At 43.9% G+C, this 18,204-nt stretch overlaps 12 non-coding genes and 11 pseudogenes across 12 annotated transcripts; all 23 read left to right on the top strand.

The window, feature by feature from the left end:
- Positions 1–50: 50 nt before the first annotated feature.
- LOC142543956 (5S ribosomal RNA) lies at positions 51–169 on the top strand. The gene has a single exon (XR_012819935.1). It is a non-coding gene; the product is annotated as a 5S ribosomal RNA (ribosomal RNA).
- A 952-nt stretch (positions 170–1,121) lies between these two features.
- On the top strand, positions 1,122–1,239 carry LOC142543842 (5S ribosomal RNA). Its single transcript, XR_012819917.1, has one exon. It is a non-coding gene; the product is annotated as a 5S ribosomal RNA (ribosomal RNA).
- A 686-nt stretch (positions 1,240–1,925) lies between these two features.
- LOC142543831 (5S ribosomal RNA) lies at positions 1,926–2,044 on the top strand. Its single transcript, XR_012819907.1, has one exon. It is a non-coding gene; the product is annotated as a 5S ribosomal RNA (ribosomal RNA).
- Positions 2,045–2,727: 683 nt separating this feature from the next.
- Positions 2,728–2,846, top strand: LOC142543753 (5S ribosomal RNA). The gene has a single exon (XR_012819833.1). It is a non-coding gene; the product is annotated as a 5S ribosomal RNA (ribosomal RNA).
- Positions 2,847–3,514: 668 nt separating this feature from the next.
- LOC142543890 (5S ribosomal RNA) lies at positions 3,515–3,633 on the top strand (annotated as a pseudogene).
- Positions 3,634–4,318: 685 nt separating this feature from the next.
- On the top strand, positions 4,319–4,436 carry LOC142543922 (5S ribosomal RNA; annotated as a pseudogene).
- A 685-nt stretch (positions 4,437–5,121) lies between these two features.
- Positions 5,122–5,240, top strand: LOC142544061 (5S ribosomal RNA). Its single transcript, XR_012820028.1, has one exon. It is a non-coding gene; the product is annotated as a 5S ribosomal RNA (ribosomal RNA).
- A 685-nt stretch (positions 5,241–5,925) lies between these two features.
- On the top strand, positions 5,926–6,043 carry LOC142543771 (5S ribosomal RNA). Its single transcript, XR_012819850.1, has one exon. It is a non-coding gene; the product is annotated as a 5S ribosomal RNA (ribosomal RNA).
- A 684-nt stretch (positions 6,044–6,727) lies between these two features.
- On the top strand, positions 6,728–6,846 carry LOC142543888 (5S ribosomal RNA; annotated as a pseudogene).
- Positions 6,847–7,530: 684 nt separating this feature from the next.
- Positions 7,531–7,649, top strand: LOC142543919 (5S ribosomal RNA; annotated as a pseudogene).
- Positions 7,650–8,334: 685 nt separating this feature from the next.
- On the top strand, positions 8,335–8,453 carry LOC142543824 (5S ribosomal RNA). The gene has a single exon (XR_012819900.1). It is a non-coding gene; the product is annotated as a 5S ribosomal RNA (ribosomal RNA).
- A 594-nt stretch (positions 8,454–9,047) lies between these two features.
- LOC142543862 (5S ribosomal RNA) lies at positions 9,048–9,166 on the top strand. Its single transcript, XR_012819925.1, has one exon. It is a non-coding gene; the product is annotated as a 5S ribosomal RNA (ribosomal RNA).
- Positions 9,167–9,847: 681 nt separating this feature from the next.
- LOC142543991 (5S ribosomal RNA) lies at positions 9,848–9,966 on the top strand. The gene has a single exon (XR_012819961.1). It is a non-coding gene; the product is annotated as a 5S ribosomal RNA (ribosomal RNA).
- Positions 9,967–10,650: 684 nt separating this feature from the next.
- LOC142543930 (5S ribosomal RNA) lies at positions 10,651–10,769 on the top strand (annotated as a pseudogene).
- Positions 10,770–11,455: 686 nt separating this feature from the next.
- LOC142543900 (5S ribosomal RNA) lies at positions 11,456–11,574 on the top strand (annotated as a pseudogene).
- A 685-nt stretch (positions 11,575–12,259) lies between these two features.
- LOC142543936 (5S ribosomal RNA) lies at positions 12,260–12,382 on the top strand (annotated as a pseudogene).
- Positions 12,383–13,067: 685 nt separating this feature from the next.
- LOC142543754 (5S ribosomal RNA) lies at positions 13,068–13,187 on the top strand. Its single transcript, XR_012819834.1, has one exon. It is a non-coding gene; the product is annotated as a 5S ribosomal RNA (ribosomal RNA).
- A 683-nt stretch (positions 13,188–13,870) lies between these two features.
- LOC142543970 (5S ribosomal RNA) lies at positions 13,871–13,989 on the top strand. The gene has a single exon (XR_012819940.1). It is a non-coding gene; the product is annotated as a 5S ribosomal RNA (ribosomal RNA).
- A 685-nt stretch (positions 13,990–14,674) lies between these two features.
- Positions 14,675–14,793, top strand: LOC142543895 (5S ribosomal RNA; annotated as a pseudogene).
- A 684-nt stretch (positions 14,794–15,477) lies between these two features.
- Positions 15,478–15,597, top strand: LOC142543877 (5S ribosomal RNA; annotated as a pseudogene).
- A 685-nt stretch (positions 15,598–16,282) lies between these two features.
- Positions 16,283–16,401, top strand: LOC142543866 (5S ribosomal RNA; annotated as a pseudogene).
- Positions 16,402–17,084: 683 nt separating this feature from the next.
- LOC142543804 (5S ribosomal RNA) lies at positions 17,085–17,203 on the top strand. The gene has a single exon (XR_012819881.1). It is a non-coding gene; the product is annotated as a 5S ribosomal RNA (ribosomal RNA).
- Positions 17,204–17,886: 683 nt separating this feature from the next.
- Positions 17,887–18,005, top strand: LOC142543894 (5S ribosomal RNA; annotated as a pseudogene).
- Positions 18,006–18,204: the final 199 nt, after the last annotated feature.

Genomic DNA, 18,204 nt, shown 5'->3' with positions numbered 1-18,204 from the left:
CGCTCCACACGTACTCGTGCGATATCAGAATAAACATCCCACTCAATGTCGAGTGCGATCATACCAGCACTAATGCACCGGATCCCATCAGAACTCCGAAGTTAAGCGTGCTTGGTCGAGAGCAGTACTAGGATAGGTGACTCTCTTGGAAGTCCTCGTGTTGCACCCTGTTTCGTGTTTTTATATTTTTTATTACTTGTTGACAAACGATTTTTGGCTCAAACCATCTGAATCTTTATCGGGACCAGATAAGACATGTGAAATCAACGTAGCTCGCACTGCCGGATTTGGACAAAATTGTAGGCTAATTTGATTGTAAACGGGCCAACGAACGAGACTCATTACTCCGCAATGAGCAGGCGAGATTTTGGTCGAATTCCTTCTCTAGGACCCTCTAATTTGCGATTTTTTGCTTCTTTTAAGCTTCCGTTTCCTCGAGAAATCCGCTTAGGAAGTTTGAAATTCGATTTTAGTTTCACTTTTTCGTATCACAGGCATAATAATAGCTATACATTCGCTACTTTCTTCTTCTTACTTTTTTTTTCTATTTTTCGGAAACATTTAGCGATTTTTGTTGTCGTGAGCCGGTTCTGTACGGAAAGGTGAGAAGCAGATTACTCTGTAGACGGTTGACTTATTAAAAACAATTACTTCGACTGTTTTAGCCATAATTTACGTAAACGGTCGCGACACGAGTACTTCCCATTAGGTCAACCATCCTAGCTCTACCATCGCGCCAGAACGCTTAACTTCATGGTTCTGATTGGGCGAGAGCTTTACATTCGCTACTTTCTTCTTCTTACTTTTTTTTTTCTATTTTACGGAAACATTTAGCGATTTTTGTTGTCGTGATCCGGTTCTGTGCGGAAAGGTATGACGCAGATTACTTCGTAGACGGTTGACTTATTAAAAAAAATTATTTCGACTGTTTTAACCATAATTTACGTAAACGGTCGCGACACGAGGACATTCCAGGGAGGTCACCCATCCTAGCTTTACCATCGCGCCAGAATGCTTAACTTCATTGTTCTAATTGGGCGAGAGCAGTGCCGCGTGTTGTCCTTCGCCGCCCGCTCCACACGTACTCGAGGGATATAAGAATAAACATCCCATTCAATGTCGGGTGCGATCATACCAGCATTAATGCACCAGATCCATCAAAACTCCGAAGTTAAGCGTGTTTGGGCGAGAGCAGTACGAGGATGGGTTACCCCCTGGGAAGTCCTCGTGTTGCATCCTTTGTCGTGTTTTTCTATTTTTGATTATTTGTTGACAGACGATTTTCGTCTCAAATCATCTGAATCTCGATCGAGACAAGATCAGACATGTGAAATCAACGTAGGTCGGGCAGTGCCGGATTTGGACAAAATTGTAGGCTAATTTGATTGTAAACGGGCCAACGAACGAGATTCATTACTCCGCAATGAGCTGGCGAGATTTTGGCCGAATTCTTTCTCTAAGACCCTCTAATTTGCGATTTTCCGCTTCTATTAAGCTTCCGTTTCCTCGAGAAATCTGCTTACGAAGTTCGAAATTCGATTCCGGTTCCACTTTATCGTATCTCAGGCCTAATAATAGCTTTACATTCGCTACTTTGTTTTTCTTACTTTTTTTTTTCTATTTTCTAGAAACATTTAGCAATTTTTGTTGTCGTGAGCCAGTTCTGCGAGGAAGGGTATGACGCAGATTACTCCGTAGACGGTTGACTTATTAAAAAAAATTATTTCGACTATTTTAGCCATAATTTACGTAAACGTTCGCGACACGAGGACTTCCCCGAGAGGTCACCCATCTTAGTTCTGTCATCGCGCCAGACCGCTTAACTTCATGGTTCTGATTGGGCGAGAGCAGTGCCGCGTGTTGACCATCGCCGCCCGCTCCACACGTACTCGAGGGATATAAGAATAAACATCCCACAAAATGTCGGGTGCTATCATACCAGCAATAATGCACCGGATCCCATCAGAACTCCGAATTTAAGCGTGCTTGGGCGAGAGCAGTACTAGGATGGGTGACCCCCTGGCAAGTCCTCTTGTTGCACCCATTTTCGTGTTTTTCTATTTTTGATTACATGTTGACAGACTATTTTCGGCTCAAATCATCTGAATCTCGATCGGGACCAGATAAGACATGTGAAATCAACGTAGCTCGGGCACTGCCGGATTTGGACAAAATTGTAGGCTAATTTGATTGTAAACAGGCCAACGAACGAGACTCATTCCTCCGCAATGAGCTGGCGAGATTTTGGCCGAATTCTTTCTCTAAGACCCTCTAATTTGCGATTTTCCGCTTCTCTTAACCTTCCGTTTCCTCGAGAAATCCGCTTAGGAAGTTCGAAATTCAATTCCAGTTCCATTTTATCGTATTCCAGGCATAATAATAGCTTTACATTCGTTACTTTATTTTTCTTACATTTTTTTTATTTTTCGGAATCATTTAGCGATTTTTGTTGTCGTGAGCCGGTTCTTTGCGGAAGGGTGTGACGCAGATTACTCCGTAGACGGTTGATTTATTCAAAACAATTATTTCGAATATTTTAGCCATAAATTACGTAAACGGTCCTGACGCGAGAACTTCCCAGGGAGGTCACCCATCCTAGCTCTACCATCGCGCCAGAAAGCTTAACTTTATGGTTTTGATTGGGCGAGAGCAGTGCCGCGTTTTGTCCATCGCCGCCCGTTCCACACGTACTCGAGGGATATCAGAATAAACATCCCACTGAATGTCGGGTGCGATCATACCAGCACTAATGCACCGGATCCCATCTGATCTCGGAAGTTAAGCGAGCTTGGGCGAGAGCAGTATTAGGATGGGTGACTCCCTGAGAAGTCCTCGTGTTGCACCCCTTTTCGTGTTTTTCTATTTTTGATTACATGTTGACAGACGATTTCGGCTCAAATCATTTGAATCTCGATCGGGACCAGATAAGACTTGTGAAATCAACGTAGCTCGGGCACTGCCGGATTTGGACAAAATTGTAGGCTAATTTGATTGTAAACGGGCCAACGAACGGGACTAATTACTCCGCAATGAGCTGGCGAGATTTTGACCGAATTCCTTCTCTAAGACCCTCTAATTTGCGATTTTCCGCTTCTGTTAAGCTTCCGTTTCCTCGAGAAATCCGCTTAGGAAGTTCGAAAATTCGATTCCCGTTCCACTTTATCGTATCTCAAGCATAATAATAGCTTTACATTAGCTATTTTCTTCTTCTTACTTTTTTTTCTATTTTCTGAAAACATTTAGCGATTTTTGTTGTCATGAGCCGGTTCTGTGTGGAAAGGTATGACGCAGATTACTCCATAGACGGTTGACTTATTAAAAACAATTATTTCGACTATTTTAGCCATAATTTACGTAAACGGTCGCGACAGGAGGACTTCCCAGGGAGGTCACCCTTCTTAGCTCTACCATCGCGCCAAAACGCTTAACTTCATGGTTCATATTGGGCGCTGTCCATCGCCGTCCGCTCAACATGTACTCGAGGGATATAACAATAAACCTCCCACTCAATGTCGGTTGCGATCATACCAGCACTAATGCACCGGATCCCATCACAACTCCGAAATTAAGCATGCTTGGGCGAGAGCAGTACTAGGATGGGTAACCCCCGGCAAAGTCCTCGTGTTGCACCCCTTTTCGTGTTTTTCTATTTTTGATTACTTGTTGACAGACGATTTTCGGCTCAAATCATCTGAATCTCGATCGGGACCAGATAAGACATGTGAAATCAACGTAGCTCGGGCACTGCCGGATTTGGACAAATTTGTAGGCTAATTTGATTGTAAACGGGACAACGAACGAGACTCAATACTCCGCAATGAGCTGGCGAGATTTTGGCCGAATTCCTTCTCTAAGACCCTCTAATTAGCGATTTTCCGCTTCTGTTAAGCTTTCGTTTCCTCGAAAAATCCGCTTAGGAAGTTCGAAATTCGATTCCAGTTCCACTTTAGCGTATCTCAGGCATAATAATAGCTTTACATTCGCTACTTCTTTTTTCTTACATTTTTTTTTCTATTTTCTGGAAACATTTAGCGATTTTGTTGTCGTGAGCCGGTTCTGTGCGGACGGGTGTGACGGAAAGTACTCCGTAGACGGTTGATTTATTAAAAACTATTATTTCGACTATTTTAGCCATAATTTACGTAAACGGTCGCGACACGAGGACTTCCCAGGGAGGTCACCCATCCTAGCTCTACCATCGCGCCAGAACGCTTAACTTCATGGTTCTGATTGGGCGAGAGCAGTGCCGCGTGTTGTCCATCGCCGCCCGTTCCTCACGTACTCGAGGGATATATGAATAAACATCTCACTCAATGTCGGGTGCGATCATACAAGCACTAATGCACCGGATCCTCTCAGAACTCCGAAGTTAAGCGTGCTTGGTTGAGAGAAGTAATAGGATGGGTGACCCCCGGCGAAGTTCCGTGTTGCACCCCTTTTCGTGTTTTTCTATTTTTGATTACTTGTTGACAGACGATTTTCGGCTCAAATCATCTGAATCTCTATCCGGACCAGATAAGACATGTGAAATCAACGTAGCTCGGGCACTGCCGGATTTTGAAAAAATAGTAGGCTAATTTGATTGTAAACGGGCCAACGAACGAGACTCATTCCTCCGCAATGAGCTGGCGAGATTTTGGCCGAATTCCTTCTCTAAAACCCTCTAATTTGCGATTTTCCACTTCTGTTAAGCTTCCGTTTCCTCGACAAATCCGCTTAGGAAGTTCCAAATTCGATTCCAGTTCCATGCTATCGTAATCTAGGCATAATAATAGCTTTACATTCGCTACTTTCTTCTTCTTACTTTTTTTTTCTATTTTCTGGAAACATTTAGCTATTTTAGTTGTCGTGAGCCGGTTCTGTGCGGAAAGGTATGACGCAGATTACTCCGTAGACGATTGACTTATTGAAAACAATTATTTCGACTGTTTTAGCCATAATTTACGTAAACGGTCGCGGCACGAGGACTTCCCAGGGAGGTCACCCATCCTAGCTCTACCATCGCGCCAGAACGCTTAACTTCATGGTTCTGATTGGGCGAGAGCAGTGCCGCGTGTTGTCCATCTCCGCCCGCTCCACACGTACTCGAGCGATATCAGAATAAACATCCCACTCAATGTCGGGTGCGATCATACCAACACTAATGCACCGGATCCCATCAGAACTCCGAAGTTAAGCGTGCTTGGGCGAGAGCAGTACTAGGATAGGTGACTCTCTGGGAAGTCCTCGTGTTGCACCCTGTTTCGTGTTTTTCTATTTTTGATTACTTGTTGACAGACGATTTTCGGCTCAAATCATCTGAATCTCGATCAAGACCAGATAAGACATGTGAAATCAACGTAGCTCGGGCACTGCCGGATTTGGACAAAATTGTAGGCTAATTTGATTGTAAATAGGCCAACGAACGAGACTCATTACTCCGCAATGAGCTGGCGAGATTTTGGCCGAATTCCTTCTCTAAGACCCTATAATTTGCGATTTTCCGCTTCTATTTAGCTTCCGTTTCTTCGAGAAATCCGGTTAGGAAGTTCGAAATTAGATTCCGATTCCACTTTATCGTATCCTTGGCATAATAATAGCTTTACTTTCGCTATTTTCTTCTTCTTACTTTTTTTTTCTATTTTCTGAACACATTTAGCGATTTTTTTTGTCATGAGCCGGTTCTGTGCAGAAGAGTGTGATGCAGATTACTCCGTAGAAGGTTGACTTATTAAAAACAATTATTTCGACTATTTTAGCTATAATTTACGTAAATGCTCGCGACACGAGAACTTCCCCGGGAGGTCACCCATCTTAGTTCTGCCATCGCGTCAGACTGCTTAACTTCATGGTTCTGATTGGGCGAGAGAAGTGCCGCGTGTTGACCATCGCCGCCCGCTCCACACGTACTCGAGGGATATAAGAATAAACTTCCCACAAAATGTCGGGTGCGATCATACCAGCACTAATGCACGGATCCCATCAGAACTCCGAATTTAAGCGTGCTTGGGCGAGAGCAGTACTAGGATGGGAGACCCCCTAGGAAGTCCTCGTGTTGTACCCCTTTTCGTGTTTTTTTATTTTTGATTACTTGTTGACAGACGATTTTCGGCTCAAATCATCTGAATCTTTATCGGGACTAGATAAGACATGTGAAATCAACGTAGCTCGTGCACTGCCGATTTGGACAAAATTGTAGGCTAATTTGATTGTAAACGGGCCAACGAACGAGACTCATTACTCCGCAATGAGCTGGCTAGATTTTGGCCGAATTCCTTCTCTAGGACCATCTAATTTGCGATTTTCCGCTTCTGTTAAGCTTCCGTTTCCTCGATAAATCCGATTAGGAAGTTCGAAATTCGATTCCAGTTCCACTTTTTCATATCACAGGCATAATAATAGCTTTACATTTGCTACTTTCTTCTTCTTACTTTTTTTTTCTATTTTTCGAAAACATTTAGCGATTTTTGTTGTCGTGAACCGGTTCTGTGCGGGAAGGTATGAAGCAGATGACTCCGTAGATGGTTGACTTATTAAAAATAATTATTTCGACTGTTTTAGCCATAATTTACGTAAATGGTCGCGACACGAGGACTTCCCAGGGAGGTCACCCATCCTAGCTCTGCCATCGCGTCAGAATGCTTAACTTCATGGTTATGATTGGGCGAGAGCAGTGCCGCGTGTTGACCATCGCCGCCCGCTCCACACGTACTCGAAGGATATATGAATAAACATCTCACTCAATGTCGGGTGCGATCATACCCGCACTAATGCACCGGATCCCCTCAGAACTCCGAAGTTAAGTGTGCTTGGTTAAGAGCAGTAATAGGATGGGTGACCCCCGGCGAAGTCCTCGTGTTGCACCTTTTTTCGTGTTTTTCTATTTTTGATTATTTGTTGACAGACGATTTTCGGCTCAAATCATCTAAATATCTATCGGGACCAGATAAGACATGTGAAATCAACGTAGCTCGGGCACTGCCAGATTTGGACAAAATTGTAGGCTAATTTGATTGTAAACGGGCCAACGAACGAGACTCATTACTCCGCAATGAGCTGGCGAGATTTTGGCCGATTTCCTTCTCTAAGACCATCGAATTTGCGATTTTCCGCTTCTCTTAAGGTTCCGTTTCCTAAAAAATCCGCTTAGGAAGTTCGAAATTCGATTCCAGTTCCATTTTATCGTATCCCATGCATAATAAAAGCTTTATATTCGCAACTTTCTTCTTCTTACTTTTTTTTTCTATTTTCCGGAAACATTTAGCGACTTTTGTTGTCGTGAGCCGGTTCTGTGCGGAAAGGTATGACGCAGATTACTCCGTAGACGGTTGACTTATTAAAAACAATTATTTCGACTGTTTTAGCCATAATTTACGTAAACGGTCACAACACGAGGACTTCCTAGGGAGGTCACCCATCCTAGCTCTACCATCGCGCCAGAACGCTTAACTTCATGGTTCTGATTGGGCGAGAGCAGTGCCGCGTGTTGTCCATCGCCGCCCGTTCCTCACGTACTCGAGGGATATATGAATAAACATCTCACTCAATGTCGGGTGCGATCATGCCAGCACTAATGCAACGGATCCCCTCAGAACTCCAAAGTTAAGCGTGCTTGGTTAAGAGCAGTAATAGGATGGGTGACCCCCGGCGAAGTCCTCGTGTTGCACCCTTTTTAGTGTTTTTCTATTTTTGATTACTAGTTGACAGACGATTTTCGGCTCAAATCATATGAATCTCTCTCAGGACCAGATAAGACATGTGAAATCAACGTAGCTCGGGCACTGTCGGATTTTGAAAAAATAGTAGGCTAATTTGATTGTAAACGGGCCAACGAACGAGACTCATTACTCCGCAATGAGCTGGCTAGATTTTGGCCGAATTACTTCTCCAAGACCCTCTAATTTGCGATTTTCCGCTTCTGTTAAGCTTCTGTTTCCTCGAGAAATCGGCTTAGGAAGGTCGAAATTCGATTCCGGTTCCACTTTATCGTATCTCAGGCATAATAATTGTTTTACATTCGCTACTTTCTTTTTCTTACATATTTTTTCTATTTTCCAGAAACATTTAACGATTTTTTTTGTCGTGAACCGGTTCTGCACGGAAAGGTATGACGCAGATTACTCCGTAGACAGTTGACTCATTAAAAACAATTATTTCGACTGTTTTTGCCATAATTTACGTAAATGGTCGCGACACGATGACTTCCGAAGGAGGTCACCCATCCTAGCTCTACCATCGCACCAGAACGCTTAACTTCATGGTTCTGATTGGGCGAGAGCAGTGCCGCGTGTTGTCCATCGCCGTCCGCTCCACACCTACGCGAGGGATATCAGAATAAACATCCCACTCAATGTCGGGATCGATCAAACCAGCACTAATGCACCGGATCCCATCAGAAATCCGAAGTTATGCGTGCTTGGGCGAGAGCAGTACTAGGATGGGTGACCCCCTGGAAAGTCCTCGTGTTGCACCCTTTTTCGTGTTTTTCTATTTTTGATTACTTGTTGACAGACGATTTTCGGCTCAAATCATCTGAATCTCGATCGGGACCAGATAAGACATGTGAAAACAACGTAGCTCGGGCACTGCCGGATTTGGACAAAATTGTAGGCTAATTTGAGATTTTCCGCTTCTGTTAAGTTTCAGTTTCTCGAGAAATCCGCTTAGGAAGTTCGAAATTCGATTCCGGTTCAACTTTATCGTATCACATGCATAATAATAGCTTTACATTCGCTACTTTCTTCTTCTTACATTTTTTTTCGATTTTCCGGAAACATTTAGCGATTTTTGTTGTCGCGAGCCGGTTCTGTGCGGAAAGGTATGACGCAGATTACTCCGTAGACGGTTGACTTATTAAAAACAATTATTTTGACAGTTTTAGCCATAATTTACGTAAACGGTTGTGACACGAGGACTTCCCAGGGAGGTCACCCATCCTAGCTCTACCATCGCGCCAGAACGCTTAACTTCATGGTTCTGATTGGGCGAGTGCCGTGCCGCGTGTTGTTCATCGCCGCCCGCTCCACACGTACTCAACCGTTATCAGAATAAACATCCCACTCATTGTCGTGTGCGATCATACCAGCACTAATGCACCGGATCCCATCAGAACTCCGAAGTTAAGCGTGCTTAGGCGAGAGCAGTACTAGGATGGGTGTCCCGCTGGGAAGTCCTCGTGTTGCACCCCTTTTTTTGTTTTTCTATTTTTGATTACTTGTTGACAGACGATTTTCGGCTCACATCTGAATCTCGATCGGGACCAGATAAGACATGTGAAATCAACGTAGCTCGGGCACTGCCGGATTTGGACAAAATTGTAGGCTAATTTGATGGTAAACGGGCCAACGAACGAGACTCATTCCTTCGCAATGTGCTGGGGAGATTTTGGCCGAATTCATTCTCTAAGACCCTCTAATTTGCGATTTTCCGCTTCTGTTAAGTTTCAGTTTCTCGAGAAATCCGCTTAGGAAGTTTGAAATTCGATTCCGGTTCAACTTTATCGTATCCCATGCATAATAATAGCTTTACATTCGCTACTTTCTTCTTCTTACATTTTTTTTCGATTTTCCGGAAACATTTAGCGATTTTTGTTGTCGCGAGCCGGTTCTGTGCGGAAAGGTATGACTCAGATTACTCCGTAGACGGTTGACTTATTAAAAACAATTATTTTGAAAGTTTTAGCCATAATTTACGTAATCGGTCGCGACACGAGGACTTCCCAGGGAGGTCACCCATCCTAGCTCTACCATCGCGCCAGAACGCTTAACTTTATGGTTCTGATTAGGCGAGTGCCGTGCCGCGTGTTGTCCATCGCCGCCCGCTCCACACGTACTCAACCGATATCAGAATAAACATCCCACTCATTGTCGTGTGCGATCATACCAGCACTAATGCACCGGATCCCATCAGAACTCCGAAGTTAAGCATGCTTGGGCGAGAGCAGTACTAGGATGGGTGTCCCCCTGGGAAGTCCTCGTGTTGCACCCCTTTTTGTGTTTTTCTATTTTTGATTACTTGTTGACAGACGATTTTCGGCTCAAATCATCTGAATCTCGATCGGGACCAGATAAGACATGTGAAATCAACGTAGCTCGGGCACTGCCGGATTTGGACAAAATTGTAGGCTAATTTGATTGTAAACGGGCCAACGAACGAGATTCATTAATCCGCAATGAGCTGGCGAGATTTTGGCCAAATTCCTTCTCTAAAACCCTCTAATTTGCAATTTTCCGCTTCTGTTAAGCTTCTGTATCTCTAAAAATCCGCTTAGAAAGTTCGAAATTCGATTTCAGTTCCACTTTATCGTATCTCAGGCATAATAATAGCGTTACATTCGCTACTTTCTTCTGCTTACTTTTTTTTTCTATTTTCTGGAAACATTTAGCGATTTTTGTTGTCGTGAGCCGGTTCCGTGCGGAAGGGTATGCCGTAGATTACTCCGTAGACGGTTGACTTATTAAAAACAATTATTTCGACTGTTTTCGCATTAACTTACGTATATGGTCGCGACACGAGGACTTCCCAGAGAGGTCACCTATCCTAGCTCTACCATCGCGCCAGAACGCTTAACTTCATGGTTCTGATTGGGCGAGAGCAGCGCCGCGTGTTGTCCATCGCTGCCCGCTCCAAACGTACTCGAGGGATATGAGAATAAACATCCCACTCAATGTCGGGTTCGATCAAACCAGCACCAATGCACCTTATCCCATCAGAACTCCGAAGTTAAGCGAGCTTGCGCGAGAGCAGTACTAGGATGGGTGACCCCCTGGGAAGTACTCGTGTTGCACCTCTTTTCGTGTTTTTCTATTTTTGATTACTTGTTGACAGACGATTTTCGGCTCAAATCATTTGAATCTTTATCGGGACAAGATAAGACATGTGAAATCAACGTAGCTCGGGCACTGCCGGATTTGGACAAAATTGTAGGCTAATTTGATTGTAAACGGGCCAACGAACGAGACTCATTACTCCGCAATGAGCTGGCGAGATTTTGGCCGAATTCCATCTCTAAGACCCTATAATTTGCGATTTTCCGCTTCTATTAAGCTTCCGTTTCCTCGAGAAATCCGGTTAGGAAGTTCGAAATTCGATTCCGGTTCCACTTTATCGTATCTCAGGCATAATAATAGCTTTACATTCGCTATTTTCTTCTTCTTACTTTTTTTTTTCTATTTTCTGAAAACATTTAGCGATTTTTTTTGTCATGAGCCGGTTCTTTGCGGAAAAGTGTGACGCAGATTACTCTGTAGAAGGTTGACTTATTAAAAACAATTATTTCGACTATTTTAGCCATAATTTACGTAAATGGTCGCAACACGAGGACTTCCGAACGAGGTCACCTAACCTAGCTCTACCATCGCACCAGAACGCTTAACTTCATTGTTCTGATTGGGCGAGAGCAGTGCCGCGTGTTGTCCATCGCCGTCTGCTCCACACGTACTCGAGCGATATCAGAAAAAACATCCCACTCAATGTCGGGTTCGATCATACCAGCACTAATGCACCGGATCCCATCAGAACTCCGAAGTTAAGCATGCTTCGGTGAGAGCAATACAAGGATGGGTGACCCCTTGGGAAGTCCTCGTCTTGCACTCCTTTTTGTGTTTTTCTATTTTTTATTACTTGTTGACAGACAATTTTTGGCTCATATCATCTGAATCTCGATCGGGACCAGATAAGACATGTGAAATCAACGTAGCTCGGGCACTGACGGATTTGGACAAAATTGTAGGCTAATTTAATTGTAAACGGACCAACGAACAAGACTCATAACTCCGCAATGTGCTAGCGAGATTTTGGCCGAATTCCTTCTCTAAGACCCTATAATTTGCGATTTTCCGCTTCTATTAAGCTGTCGTTTCCTTGAGAAATCCGGTTAGGAAGTTCAAAATTCGATTCCGGTTCCACTTTATCGTATTCTAGGCATAATAATAGCTTTACATTCGCTATTTTCTTTTTCTTACTTTTTTTTTCTATTTTCTGAAAACATTTAGCGATTTTTTTTGTCATGAGCCGGTTCTGTGCGGAAGAGTGTGACTCAGATTACTCTGTAGAAGGTTGACTTATTAAAAACAATTATTTCGACTATTTTATCCATAATTTACGTAAATGGTCGCGACACGAGGACTTCCGATGGAGGTCACCTATCCTAGCTCGACCATCGCACCAGAACGCTTAACTTCATGGTTCTGATTGGGCGAGAGCAGTGCCGCGTGTTGTCCATCGCCGTCCGCTCCACACGTACTCGAGCGATATCAGAATAAACATCCCACTCAATGTCGGGTTCGATCCTGCTAGCATTAATGCACCGGATCCTATCAGAACTCCGAAGTTAAGCGTGCTTGTGCGAGAGCAGTACTAGGATGGGTGACCGACCCCCTGGGAACTCCTCGTGTTGCACCCCTTTTCGTGATTTTCTATTTTTGATTACTTGTTGACAGACGATTTTCGGCTCAAATCATCTGAATCTAGATCGGGACCAGATAAGACATGTGAAATCAACGTAGCTCGTAAACTGCTGGATTTGGACAAAATTGTAGGCTAATTTGATTGTAAACGGACCAACGAACAAGACTCATTACTCAGCAATGTGCTAGCGAGATTTTGGCCGAATTCCTTCTCTAAGACCCTATAATTTGCGATTTTCCACTTCTATTAAGCTTCCGTTTCCTCGACAAATCCAGTTAGGAAGTTCGAAATTCGATTCCGGTTCCACTTTATCGTATCTCAGGCATAATAATAGTGTTACATTCGCTACTTTCTTCTTCTTACATTTTTTTTCTATTTCCCGGAAACATTTAGCGATTTTTGTTGTCGTGAGCCGGTTCTGTGCGGAAAGGTATGACGCAGATTACTCCGTAGACGGTTGACTTATTAAAAACAATTATTTCGACTGTTTTAGCCATAATTTACGTAAACGATCGCGACACGAGGACTTCCCAGGGAGGTCACCCATCCTAGCTCTACCATCGCGCCAGAACGCTTAACTTCATGGTTCTGATTGGGCGAGAGCAGTGCCGCGTGTTGTCCATCGCCGCCCGCTCCACACGTACTCGAGCGATATCAGAATAAACATCCCACTCAATGTCGGGTGCGATCATACTAGCACTAATGCACCGGATCCCATCAGAACTCTGAAGTTAAGCGTGCTTGGGCGAGAGCAGTACTAGGATGGGTGCATCCCTTGGGAAGTCCTCGTGTTGCACCCTTTTTCGTGTTTTTCTATTTTTGATTACTTGTTGACAGACGATTTTCGGCTCAAATCATCTGAATCTCGATCGGGACCAGATAAGACATGTGAAATCAACGTAGCTCGGACACTACCGGATTTTGACAAAATTGTAGGCTAATTTGATTGAAACGGGCCAACGAACGAGACTCATTACTCCGCAATGAGCTGGTGAGATTTTGGCCGAATTCCTTCTCTAAGACCCTTTAATTTGCGATTTTCCGGTTCAGTTAAGCTTCTGTTTCTCTAAAAATCCGCTTAGAAAGTTCGAAATTCGATTTCAGTTCCACTTTATCGTATCTCAGGCATAATAATAGCGTTACATTCCCTAATTTCTTCTTCTTACATTTTTTTTCTATTTCCCGGAAACATTTAGCGATTTTTGTTGTCGTGAGCCGGTTCTGTGCGGAAAATTATGACGCAGATTACTCCGTAGACGGTTGACTTATTAAAAACAATAATTTCGACTGTTTTAGCCATAATTTACGTAAACGGTCGCGACACGAGGACTTCCCAGGGAGGTCACCCATCCTAGCTCTACCATCGCGCCAGAACGCTTAACTTCATGGTTCTGATTGGGCGAGAGCAGTGCCGCGTGTTGTCCATCGCCGCCCGCTCCACACGTACTCGAGCGATATCTGAATAAACATCCCACTCAATGTCGGGTGCGATCATACCAGCACTAATGCACCGGATCCCATTTGAACTCCGAAGTTAAGCGTGCTTGGGCGAGAGCAATACGAGGATGGGTGACTCTCTGGGAAGTCCTCGTGTTGCACCCTGTTTCGTGTTTTTCTATTTTTTATTACTTGTTGACAGACGATTTTCGACTCAAATAATCTGAATCTCTATCGGGATCAGATAAGACATGTGAAATAAACGTAGCTCGTGCACTGCCGGATTTGGACAAAATTGTAGGCTAATTTGATTGTAAACGGGCCAACGAACGAGACTCATTACTCCGCAATGAGCAGGCGAGATTTTGGCCGAATTCCTTCTCTAGGACCCTCTAATTTGCGATTTTCCGCTTCTGTTAAGCTTCCGTTTCCTCGAAAAATCCGCTTAGGGAGTTCGAAATTCGATTCCAGTTCCACTTTATCGTATCTCAGGCATAATAATAGCTTTACATTCGCTACTTTCTTTTTCTTACATTTTTTTTCTATTTTCCGAAAACATTTAGCGATTTTTGTTGTCGTGAGCCGGTTCTATGCGGAGAGGTATGACACAGATTACTCCATAGACGGTTGACTTATTAAAAACATTTATTTTGACTGTTTTAGCCATAATTTACTTAAACGGTCGCGACACGAGGACTTCCCAGGGAGGTCACCCATCCTAGCTCTACCATCGCGCCAGAACGCTTAACTTCATGGTTCTGATTGGGCGAGAGCAGTGCCGCGTGTTGTCCATCGCCGTCCGCTCAACACGTACTCGAGGGATATAACAATAAACATCCCACTCAATGTCGGTTGCGATCATACAAGCACTAATGCACAGGATCCCATCAGAACTCCGAAGTTATGCGTGCTTGGGCGAGAGCAGTACTAGGATGGGTGACCCCCTGGAAAGTCCTTTTGTTGCACCTCTTTTCGTGTTTTTCTATTTTTGATTACTTGTTGACCGACGATTTTTGGCTCAAATAATCTAAATCTCGATCGGGACCAGATAAGACATGTGAAATCAACGCAGCTCGGGCACTGCCGGAATTGGACAAAATTGTAGGCTAATTTGATTGTAAACGGGCCAACGAACGAGACTCATTACTCCGCAATGAGCGGGCGAGATTTAGGCCGAATTCCTTCTCTAAGACCCTCTAATTTGCGATTTTCCGCTTCTGTTAAGCTTCCGTTTCCTCGAAAAATCCTCTTAGGAAGTTCGAAATTCGATTCCAGTTCCACTTTATCGTATATCAGGCATAATAATAGCTTTACATTCGCTACTTTCTTTTTCTTGCATTTTTTTCTATTTTCCAGAAACATTTAGCGATTTTTGTTGTCGTGAGCCGGTTTTGTGCAGAAAGGTATGACGCAGATTACTCCATAGACGGTTGACTTATTAGAAACAATTATTTTGACTGTTTTAGCCATAATTTACGTAAATGGTCGCGGCACGAGGACTTTCCAGGGAGGTCACCCATCCGAGCTCTACCATCGCGCCAGAACGCTTAACTTCATGGTTCTGATTGGCCGAGAGCAGTGCCGCGTGTTGTCCATCGCTGCCCACTCCACTTGTACTCGAGCGATATCAGAATAAACATCCCACTCAATGTCGGGTGCGATCAAACTAGCACTAATGCACCGGATCCCATCAGAACTCCGAAGTTAAGCGTGTTTGGGCGAGAGCAGTACTAGGATGGGTGCATCCCCTGGGAAGTCCTTTTGTTGCACCTCTTTTCGTGTTTTTCTATTTTTGATTACTTGTTGACAGACGATTTTCGGCTCAAATCATCTGAATCTCGATCGGGACCAGATAAGACATGTGAAATCAACGTAGCTCGGGCACTGCCGGATTTGGACAAAATTGTAGGCTAATTTTATTGAAACGGGCCAACGAACGAGACTCATTACTCCGCAATGAGCTGGCGAGATTTTTGGCCGAATTCCTTCTCTAAGACCCTATAATTTGCGATTTTCCACTTCTATTAAGCTTCCGTTTCCTCGACAAATCCAGTTAGGAAGTTCGAAATTCAATTCAAGTTCCACTTTATCGTATCTCAGGCATAATAATAGCTTTACATTCGCTACTTTCTTCTTCTTACATTTTTTTTCAATTTTCCGGAAACATTTAGCGATTTTTGTTGTCGTGAGCCAGTTCTGTGCGGAAAGGTATGACGCAGATTACTTCGTAGACGGTTGACTTATTAAAAACAATTATTTTGACTGTTTTAGCCATAATTTACGTAAACGGTCGCGAGAGGAGGACTTCCGAGGGAGGTCACCCATCCTAGCTCTACCATCGCGCCAGAACGCTTAACTTCATGGTTCTGATTGGGCGAAAGCAGTGCCGCGTGTTGTCTATCGCCGTCCGCTCCACACGTACTCGAGGGATATAACAATAAACATCCCACTCAATGTCGGGTACGATCATACCAGCACTAATGCACCGGATCCCCTCAGAACACCGAAGTTAAGTGTGCTTGGTTGAGAGCAGTAGTAGGATGGGTGACCCCCTGGAAAGTCCTCGTGTTGCACCCCTTTTCGTGTTTTTCTATTTTTGATTACTTGTTGACAGACGATTTTCGGCTCAAATCATCTGAATCTCGATCGGGACCAGATAAGACATGTGAAATCAACGTAGCTCGGACACTGCCGGATTTTGACAAAATTGTAGGCTAATTTGATTGAAACGGGCCAACGAACGAGACTCATTACTCCGCAATGAGCTGGCGAGATTTTGGCCGAATTCCTTCTCTAAGACCCTTTAATTTGCGATTTTCCGGTTCAGTTAAGCTTCTGTTTCTCTAAAAATCCGCTTAGAAAGTTCGAAATTCGATTTCAGTTCAACTTTATCGTATCTCAGGCATAATAATAGCGTTACATTCCCTAATTTCTTCTTCTTACATTTTTTTTCTATTTCCCGGAAACATTTAGCGATTTTTGTTGTCGTGAGCCGGTTCTGTGCGGAAAATTATGACGCAGATTACTCCGTAGACGGTTGACTTATTAAAAACAATAATTTCGACTGTTTTAGCCATAATTTACGTAAACGGTCGCGACACGAGGACTTCCCAGGGAGGTCACCCATCCTAGCTCTACCATCGCGCCAGAACGCTTAACTTCATGGTTCTGATTGGGCGAGAGCAGTGCCGCGTGTTGTCCATCGCCGCCCGCTCCACACGTACTCGAGCGATATCTGAATAAACATCCCACTCAATGTCGGGTGCGATCATACCAGCACTAATGCACCGGATCCCATTTGAACTCCGAAGTTAAGCGTGCTTGGGCGAGAGCAATACTAGGATGGGTGACTCTCTGGGAAGTCCTCGTGTTGCACCCTGTTTCGTGTTTTTCTATTTTTTATTACTTGTTGACAGACGATTTTTGACTCAAATAATCTGAATCTCTATCGGGATCAGATAAGACGTGAAATCAACGTAGCTCGTGCACTGCCGGATTTGGACAAAATTGTAGGCTAATTTGATTGTAAACGGGCCAACGAACGAGACTCATTACTCCGCAATGAGCAGGCGAGATTTTGGCCGAATTCCTTCTCTAGGACCCTCTAATTTGCGATTTTCCGCTTCTGTTAAGCTTCCGTTTCCTCGAAAAATCCGCTTAGGGAGTTCGAAATTCGATTCCAGTTCCACTTTATCGTATCTCAGGCATAATAATAGCTTTACATTCGCTACTTTCTTTTTCTTACATTTTTTTTCTATTTTCCGAAAACATTTAGCGATTTTTGTTGTCGTGAGCCTGTTCTATGCGGAGAGGTATGACGCAGATTACTCCATAGACGGTTGACTTATTAAAAACATTTATTTTGACTGTTTTAGCCATAATTTACTTAAACGGTCGCGACACGAGGACTTCCCAGGGAGGTCACCCATCCTAGCTCTACCATCGCGCCAGAACGCTTAACTTCATGGTTCTGATTGGGCGAGAGCAGTGCCGCGTGTTGTCCATCGCCGTCCGCTCAACACGTACTCGAGGGATATAACAATAAACATCCCACTCAATGTCGGTTGCGATCATACAAGCACTAATGCACAGGATCCCATCAGAACTCCGAAGTTATGCGTGCTTGGGCGAGAGCAGTACTAGGATGGGTGACCCCCTGGAAAGTCCTTTTGTTGCACCTCTTTTCGTGTTTTTCTATTTTTGATTACTTGTTGACCGACGATTTTTGGCTCAAATAATCTAAATCTCGATCGGGACCAGATAAGACATGTGAAATCAACGCAGCTCGGGCACTGCCGGAATTGGACAAAATTGTAGGCTAATTTGATTGTAAACGGGCCAACGAACGAGACTCATTACTCCGCAATGAGTGGGCGAGAT

This window comes from Primulina tabacum, chromosome 4 (assembly GCF_025594145.1).
Source record: "Primulina tabacum isolate GXHZ01 chromosome 4, ASM2559414v2, whole genome shotgun sequence".
NCBI lineage: Eukaryota > Viridiplantae > Streptophyta > Magnoliopsida > Lamiales > Gesneriaceae > Primulina > Primulina tabacum.
The sequence above is the reverse complement of the archived record's forward strand: the minus strand, read 5'-3'. Positions and strand labels throughout refer to the sequence as shown.